The sequence below is a fragment of the Ceratotherium simum genome, chromosome 1 (genome assembly GCF_057802395.1).
Source record: "Ceratotherium simum simum isolate JZ-2026a chromosome 1, ASM5780239v1, whole genome shotgun sequence".
NCBI lineage: Eukaryota > Metazoa > Chordata > Mammalia > Perissodactyla > Rhinocerotidae > Ceratotherium > Ceratotherium simum.
This window is the reverse complement of record NC_141900.1, coordinates 90,786,161-90,795,370: the sequence shown is the minus strand read 5'-3', so window position 1 is coordinate 90,795,370 and position 9,210 is coordinate 90,786,161.

Here is a 9,210-nt window from a genome sequence, read left to right as displayed (position 1 = left end):
AGGTGTACCTGTTCACATTTCTATTAAGTGTTGCCAAACACAGAGTGTGTATCATCAGAAGACTGGCCTCTACAAGAAGTGACTTGAGGGCTTCATAGGCTTGTGTAAACTCTTTAATCTTTTCACGATATAACAACATTCTTCAACTGGTGCAGAAAAGTATTTGGCTAGCTCTTTATTCCTCTTTAAAGTATGTTGGCTTCTCGCTAAAAAAAAAAAAAATCATAGCAGCACATACTCAAGGAAAACACAAAGTGATCTGTCTCAAGTAGTCAGATACCACCACCAGAGCACTGCTCCAGGACTAGCTGGACAGACATTTCTGTGGTAGTCCAAAGGGCCTCCATAGCTCCAAAGGCACTGAAGCTTGGCCCCTGGTTGTCAGTATCCTGTAGACCACAGCTGCCTGCTTGGAACCCTATGGAGTGATGTACTTCTAAAACAAACAAGTGCCTGGCAACCCAGCCAGACCATCAGTGGGACAGGGCAAGTGAGGCCTGGGTGAATAAAATGTTACACTCTTTGTTCTGTTCATTGCTGCACACACAGAAAGTGATATTATTTGTACTGTGCATTGGGGGAAACAGAGAAGGATGATTGCAGCCAGAGGTGACTAGCCCATGAGCTCTGGGTACTCTAGGCCCTGCCTGACATAACACAAAACTACAGGGTTAAAGTAGTGTCATGCTACAATCCATTCTCTGCACACAAGCGTGTCAGGGCACAATGGTGAGACAAGTTACAGTAGAGAACTCACATGCCTATGTTCCTGGGTGAAGCTCCTTCTTCTGATTTGAAGTTTCCTTCTGCAGCCTTGAGGCCTGATCCTGTCTACAAAGGTTACAGGAATCTCTTTCCCCTGTAGGCTCGCTGGAGCCTGTGTTTGTTCAGCACAGGCAAGCAGGGTCAGAGAAATGAAGCACCTCACCAAAGGTATTACCTCACTGATCTGGATTTCAATTATAAGAACTCAAAAGGCATCAAGAGGAACAGATAATGTCTTAACATTTTATGTATTTTCAGTGGACCTTTGTTGTAGTTCAATCCAAGTGGTCTCCAATGGAGTGATTCATTGATCCATGCTCCTTCCATCATGTGGCCCTGCTATCGTCAGCACACAGTCATCTTCAGAAGAGTGGTTACCTCTGCAGAGGGAGTACATCATGCTATCAGCTGAATTTGCCGTCTTTTGTTTCTTTAAACAAAATCTCACTCTCTTAGTATCTCTCTGGCAGACTCAGGCCCAGAGCCTCTTTTACCCATCACCCGGGACTCTGCCATGAGCAATTCTCTCCACACAGCCTTTGTCCACAGGAGAAAGGATAGAACAATCAGCAGAGGCTGGTTTGGGAATGCTGAAGGGTGCCAGGGTTTGCGTCAATGGTCCACCTATGAATGTGGAGAACAAAGGCTCTTACCAGGCTTGGTAGTGAGAGTGATGCCTGATGAAGTGATCATTTTTTATAATTTATTTATGTGAAGGAGAAATTGCTAATTAAGAGTTTATAACATGTTTCTAAAAGTAAAGAATTCAACTATGGTATAGAAGATCATCTTTGTCATGGGAAAAAATGACTTAAGCAAACCCCTTTTATATGCAGAAAGAGTGTTCACACTTCTGGGATAAAAACAAAATATCACGTTTTTTGGTGGTGGTGGGCAGATCATTCTTATTTTAAAGCCTAATTATATAAGAACAATTTAGTGATGTCAGGATGAAAGCCCCAGAGTTAATGTGTGTCTTTTGTTTCATCTTATAAAGCCCTTCTGCCTGGGTCAGTAGCATCAATGCCAACTCCAGAACATAGGCTCCACCAGGCATCATTGCTGCCATGTGTGGGGAGCCAACGATGATACAGAACCTGGGTGATGTCTGTGGAGGGGATGGTGTCACAGCAGATACTCAGCTCTCCTTTCACAGTGGCCTCAAATTTTAAAGGAATTTTTTTGCTCGACATAGAATTTAAGGTTGTCAATACCACACTGTCTTGATTATTGTAGCTTTATATTAAGTCTTTTAAGTCTTGTAGTCAGGTAACATCAGTCCTCTGACTTTGTTCTTCCCTTTCAATATTGTATTGGATATTCTCGATCTTTTGTCTTTCTATATAAATTTTAGAATCAAGTCTGTTGATAATAATTTGGTTGGAATTTCATTAAATCTATAGATTAAGTTGGGAAGAACTGACTTCTTGACAATATTGAGTCTTTCTATCCATGTACATGGAATATCTCTCCATCTATTTGGATCTTTGATTGCTTTTATCAGAGTTTTATAGTATTCCTCATATAGATCTTGAACGTATTTTATTAGATGTATACCTAAGTATATCATTTTTTGTGCTTATGTAAATGGTATTATATTTTTAATTTCAAATTCCAATATTCATTGCTGGTATATAAGATAGTGATTGACTTTTGTATATTAACTTTGTATCTTGCAAACTTGCTATTATTGCTTATTAGTTCCAGCAGGTTTTTTTGCTGATTCTTTGGGATTTTCTATATAAACGATCATGTTCTCTGTGACCAAATATAGTTTTATTTCTTTCTTTCCAAGCTGTATACCTTTTATTTCCTCGTCTTATTGAATTATCTAGGACTTCCAGTATGATGTTGAATAGGCATCAGACAGTGGACATCTTTGCCTTATTTCTGATCTCAGCAGGGAAGTATGTAGTTTCCCATCATTAAGCACAATGTTAGCTGTAGAATTTTTTTTTGGTAGATGTTCTTTTATCAAGTTGAGGAAGTTTTCCCCCATTCTTAATTTGCTGAGAGTTTTTTTTTTTTTTTCTGTGAGGAAGATCAGCCCTGAGCTAACATCTGTGCTAATCCTCCTCTTTTTGCTGAGGGAGACCAGCTCTGAGCTAACATCTATTGCCAATCCTCCTCCTTTCTTTCCCCAAAGCCCCAATAGATAGTTGTAGGTCATAGTTGCACATCCTTCTGATTGCTATATGTGGGACACGGCCTCAGCATGGCGGGAGAAGCGGTGCGTCGGTGCGCGCCCAGTATCCGAACCCGGGCCGCCAGTAGCGGAGCGCATGCACTTAACCACTAAGCCACAGGGCCGGCCCTGCTGAGAGTTTTTAATCATGAATGGGTGTGGGATTTTGTCAAATGCTTTTTCTGCAACTATTGATGTGAACATATGATTTTTCTTCCTTATTCTGTTGATGTAGTGGATCATATTTACATTTGAATATTGAATCAGCCTTGCATATATAGAATAAATCCTACTAGACTGTGATGTTTAATTCTTCTTATACATTATTGGATTCAATTTTCTAATATTTTGTTGAGGATTTTTGCATCTATATTCATGAGAGATATTGGTTTGTAATTTCCTTTCTTATAATATCTTTGTCTGGTTTTAGTGTTAGGGTAATGCTGGCCACATAGAATGTGTTAGGAAGTATTCCCACTGCTTCTATCTTCTGGAAGAGATTGTAGAGAATTGGTATAATGTCTTTCTTAAATTTTTGGTAGAGTACATCAGTGAACTCTTCTGGGCCTTTTGGCAGGCTATTATTTATTGACTTAATTTCTTTAATTGACATAGGCTTATTCAGATTGTCTATTTCTTCATGTGTGAATTTTGGCAGATTGTGTCTTTCAAGGACTTGGTTAATTTCGTCTAGGTTATCAAGTTTGTGGGTAGAGAGTTGTTCTTAATATTCCTTTATTATCCTTTAAACGTCTATGGGATCAGTTTTGGCAGCCCCTCTTTCATTTCTGATATTAGTAATTTGCTTCTTCTTTTTTTTTTTAGTTAACATTGCTAGAAGTTTATAAGTTTTATTGACAATGGAATATTATTCAGCACTAAGAAAAATGAGCTATCAAGCCATAAAAAGACATGATAGAACTTATATGCATATTACTAAGTGAAAGAAACCAATCTGAAAAGGCTACATACAGTATGATTCTAACTATGTGATATTCTGGAAAAGGCAAAACTGTGGAGACAGTAAAAAGACCAGTGGTTGAGTGACATCAATATCATGGTGGAGTGAGTTGTTCCCTTTGTCTTTCTCCTCTAAGTTACAACCAGACAGACATTCATTGACCAACAGAGGATTCCCTACACAGCACAAGATGACACCTAAGAGATCCATGTGTCCATACATCTGAAGGTGGGTGAACTGGACCCCTGGGAGGTGGTAGAACTAGATGAGCATCCCCCTCATCCTCCCCCAATGGCAGGGATCCAGGGTGTGGATCCTTACACAGCAGCTCATGTGACTGTGAACGGAGATAGTAGGTCCCCAAGCCCACCAGACCTGCCTTACAAGAAATGTTGAAAGAAGCCCTCCTACCTGAAACGAAAAGGCAAAGTTTTATAAAGCTTTGAGCAAGGAGATAAATAGACAGACAGAATCAGAAAATTGCAGCTATCTATCAGAATAGGTTATTAAACACTTAATTATAACATAAAAGATTAAGGGAAAGAAAGCATCAAAAATAACTATAACCACTTCAGTTTGGTCACAAATTCACAACACAAAAAAGAATAATTTGTGACAATAAAAACACAGAAGAGGAAGAGGAAAAGGATGGAACTTTCATAGGCTAATGGAGATAAGAGGCTATCAGAAAATGGACTATCTCATCTATGAGATCTTTTATACAAACCTCATCATAACCACAAAATAAAAAAGCAGAGTCCAAAATCATAAATAAAGAGAAAGCTGAGAAAAACGTCACAGAAAACCACCAAACTGAAATGGCAGTCAGAAATACAAGGGAAAAGAAACAATGGTAATATAGAACAACCAGAAAACAAGGGATAAAATGGCGCAGTAAACTCTCATATATCAATAATCACTCTAAATGTAAATGGATTGAATTAGCCAATCAAAAGACACAGAATGGCCGGACAGATTAAAAAATAAGACCCAACAATATACTGCCTCCAGGAAACACATCTCAGCTCTGAAGACAAACATAGGCTCAGAGTGAAGGGATGGAAGATAATATTTCAAGCAAATGGCAAGCAAAAGAAAGCAGGTGTAGCTATACTTATATCAGACAAAACAGACTTCAATATAAAAAAGATAACAAGAGACAAATATGGGCATTATATAATGATAAAAGGGACATTCCACCAAGAGGACATAACACTTATTAATATATATGCACCTAACAGGAGCACCAAGGTATATAAAGCAACTACTAAGAGACCTAAAGAGAGAAATTGACAGCAACACAATAATAGTAGTGGACCTTAATACCCCACTTATGTCAATGGATAGTTCATCCAGACAGAAAGTCAAGGAAAAAGTGGACTTAAATGAAATACTAGACCAGATGGACTTAATAGATAAATATAGAACTTTCCATCCAAAAACAGCAGAATACACGTTCTTCTCAAGTGCACATGGAGCATGCTCAAAGATAGACCATATGTTCAGAAACAAGGCAAGCCTCAATAAATTTAAGAAGATTGAAATCATATCAAGCATCTTTTCTGACCACAATGCTATGAAACTAGAAATCAACTACAAAAAAAAAGCTTAGAAAGTCACAAATATATGGAGACTAAACAACATGCTACTGAACAACCACTGGATCAATGAAGAAATCAAAAAATACCTGGAGACAAATGAAAATGAAAACACAACACACCAACTCTTATGGGATGCAGCAAAAGCAGTACTAAGAGGGAAATTTATAGCAACACAGGCCTACCTTAAAAAACAAGAAAAATCTCAAATAAACAAGCTTATGCTATACCTAAAACAGCTAGAAAAAGAACAAAGTCCAAAGTCAGTATAAGGAAGGAAATAATAAAAATCAGAGCAGAAATAAACAAAATAGAAACTTAAAAAACAATAGAAAGGATCAATGAAACTAACAGCTGGATCTTTGAGAAGATAAACAAAATTGACAAACCCTTAGCCAGACTCACTAAGAAAAAAAGAGAGAAGACTCAAATAAATAAAATCAGAAATGAAAGAAGAGAAATTACAACAGACACCACAGAAATACAAAGAATTATGAGAATACTATACAAAAGCTATACATCAAAAAAAAAAAAAATTGGATAACCTAGAAGAAATGGATAAATTCTTAGAATCATACAACTTTCCCAAACTGAATCAAGAAGAAATAGAGAATCTGAACAGATCCATCACAAGTAAGGAGATTAAAACAGTAATCAAAAACCTCCCCAAAAAACAAAATTCCAGGACTAGATGGCTTCACTGGTGGATTCTACCAAAGATTCAAAGAAGACTTAATAATACCTATTCTTCTCAAACTATTCCAAAAAATCAAGAGGATGGAACACTTTGTAACTAATTTTATAAGGCCAGTATTATCTTGATACCAAAACCAGACAAGCACAACACAAAAAAAGAAAACTACAGGCCAGAATCGCTGATGAACATAGATGCAAAAGTCCTTGGCAAGGGGCCATCCCCATGGTGTACTGGTTGGGTTTGGTGCACTCCGCTTTGGTGGCCCAGGTTCCTTGGATCCTGGATGTGGACCTACACCTCTCATCAGCCATGCCGTGGTGGCAATCTGCATATAAAATAGAGGAGGATTGGCACACATGTTAGCTCAAGGCAAGTCATCCTCAGCAAAAAAAAAAAAAAAAAAAATCCTCAACAAAATATTACCAAATTGAATACAACAATACATTAAACGGATCATACAACACGATCAAGTGGGATTTATTCCAGGGATGCAGGGATGGTTCAACATCTGCAAATCAATCAATGTGATACACCACATTAACAAAAGGAAGAATAAAATTCACATGATCAGGGGCCGGCCCAGTGGTGCAGTGGTTAAGTGTGCACGCTCTGCTTTGGTGGCCCATGGTTCTCAGGTTTGGATCCTGGGTGCACACTGACGCACTGCTTGTCAAGTCATGCTGTGGGGACGTCCCATAATAAAGTAGAGGAATATGGGCATGGATGTTAGCCCAGGGCCAATCTTCCTCAGCAAAAAGGGGAGGATTTGCATTGGATGTTAGCTCAGGGCTGATCTTGCTTACCAAAAAAAAAAAAAAAACCAAACACATGATCATCTCCATAGACACAGAGAAAGCATTTGACAAGATCCAACATCCATTTATGATACAAACTCTCAATAAAATGGGTATAGAAGGAAAGTACCTCAACATAATGAAGGCCATATATGACAAACCCACAGCCAACATCATACTCAATAGTGAAAAACTGAAAGTTATTCCTCTGAGAACAGGAACAAGACAAGGATGCCCACTCTTACTCAACATAGTACTGGAAGTTTTAGTCAGAGCAATTAGGCAAGAAAAAGAAATAAAAGGGATCCAAATTGGAAAAGAAGAAGTAAAAGTGTCACTATTTGTGGATGACATGATTCTATGTATAGGAAACCCTAAAGAATTCACCAAAAAACTATTAGAAATAGTCAAAAAAATACAGTAAAGTTGCAGGGTATAAAATCCACATACAAAAATCAGTTGCATTTCTATACATTAATAACGAACTAGCAGAAAGAGAAGTCAAGAATACAATCCCATTTACAATTGCAACAAAAAGAATAAAATATCCAGGAATAAATTTAACCAAGGAGATGAAAGACCTATACCCTGAAAACTATTAGACATTTTTGAAAGAAATAAAAGAAAACATAAAGAAATGGAAAGATATTCTATGTTTATCGATTGGAAGAGTAAACATAGTTAAAATGTTCATATTACCTAATGCAATCTACAGATTTCAATACAATCTCAATCAGAATGCCAATGACATTCATCATGGAAATAGAAGAAAGAATCCTAAAATTTATATGGAACAAATAGAGACCCCAAATGGCCAAAGCAATCCTGAGAGAAAAGAACAAAGTTGGAGGTTATCACACTCCCTGATTTCAAAATATACTACAAAACTATAGTAATCAAAACAGCAGGGTACTGGCAGACAAAGATACACAGAGCAGGAACAGAATTGAGAGCCCAGAAGTAAAACCACACATTTATGGACAGCTAATCTTTGACAAAGGAGTCAAGAACATACAATGGAGAAAGGAAAGTCTCTTCAATAAATGGTGTTGGGGAATAGCCACATGCATAAGAATGAAAGTAGACCGTTATCTTACACCATACACAAAAACTAACTCAAAATGGATTAAAGACTTGAATATAAGACCCAAAACCATAAAACTCTTAGAAGAAAATATAGGCAGTACACTCTTTGATATTGGTCTTATCAGTATCTTTGAATATCATGTCTATTCAGGCAAGAGAAACAAAAGAAAAAATAAACAAATGGGACTACAACAGACTAAAAAGCTTCTGCAAGGCAAAGGAAACCATCAAAAAAATGAAAAGACAACCCACCAACTGGGAGAAAATATTTACAAATCATATATCCAACAAGGGGTTAATTTCCAAAATATATAAAGAACTCATACAACTCAACAACAACAAAAAATGAACAACCTTATCAAAAAATGAGCAGAGGATATGAACAGACATTTTTCCAAAGAAGATATACAGATGGCCAACAGGCACGTGAAAAGATGTTTAACATCACTAATTATTAGGGAAATGCAAGTCAAAACTACAATGAGATATCACCTTACACATGTCAGAATGGCTATAATTACCAAGATAGGAAATAACAAATGTTGCAGAGGATGTAGAGATATGGGAACCCTCACACACTGCTGGTGGGAAGGCAAACTGGTGCGGCCACTATGGAAAACAGTATGGAGACCCCTCAAAAAGTTAAAAATAGAAATATCATATGATCCAGCTATTCCACTACTGGGTATTTATCCAAGGAACACGAAATCAATAATTCAAAAAGATTTACGCAGCCCTATGTTCATCGCTGTATTATTCACAATAGCCAAGATGTGGAAGAACCCCAAGGGCCCATCAACAGATGAATGGATAAAGATCTGTATATCCACTGTATATATATGCAGTGGAATACTACTCAGCCATAAAAAAGATAAAAATCATGCTATTTGCAACAACGTGGATGCACCTTGAGAGTATTACACTAAGTGAAATAAGTCAGATAGAGAAAGGCAAATACCATATAATTTCACTCATATGTGGAAGATAAACAAACACAGATAAGTAGAATAGATTAGTGGTTAGCAGAGAAGGGGGTGGGAGGAGGGTGAAAGGAGTAAAAGGGCACATATATATGGTGATGGATAAAAACTAGACTATTGGTGGTGAACATGATGCAATCTATA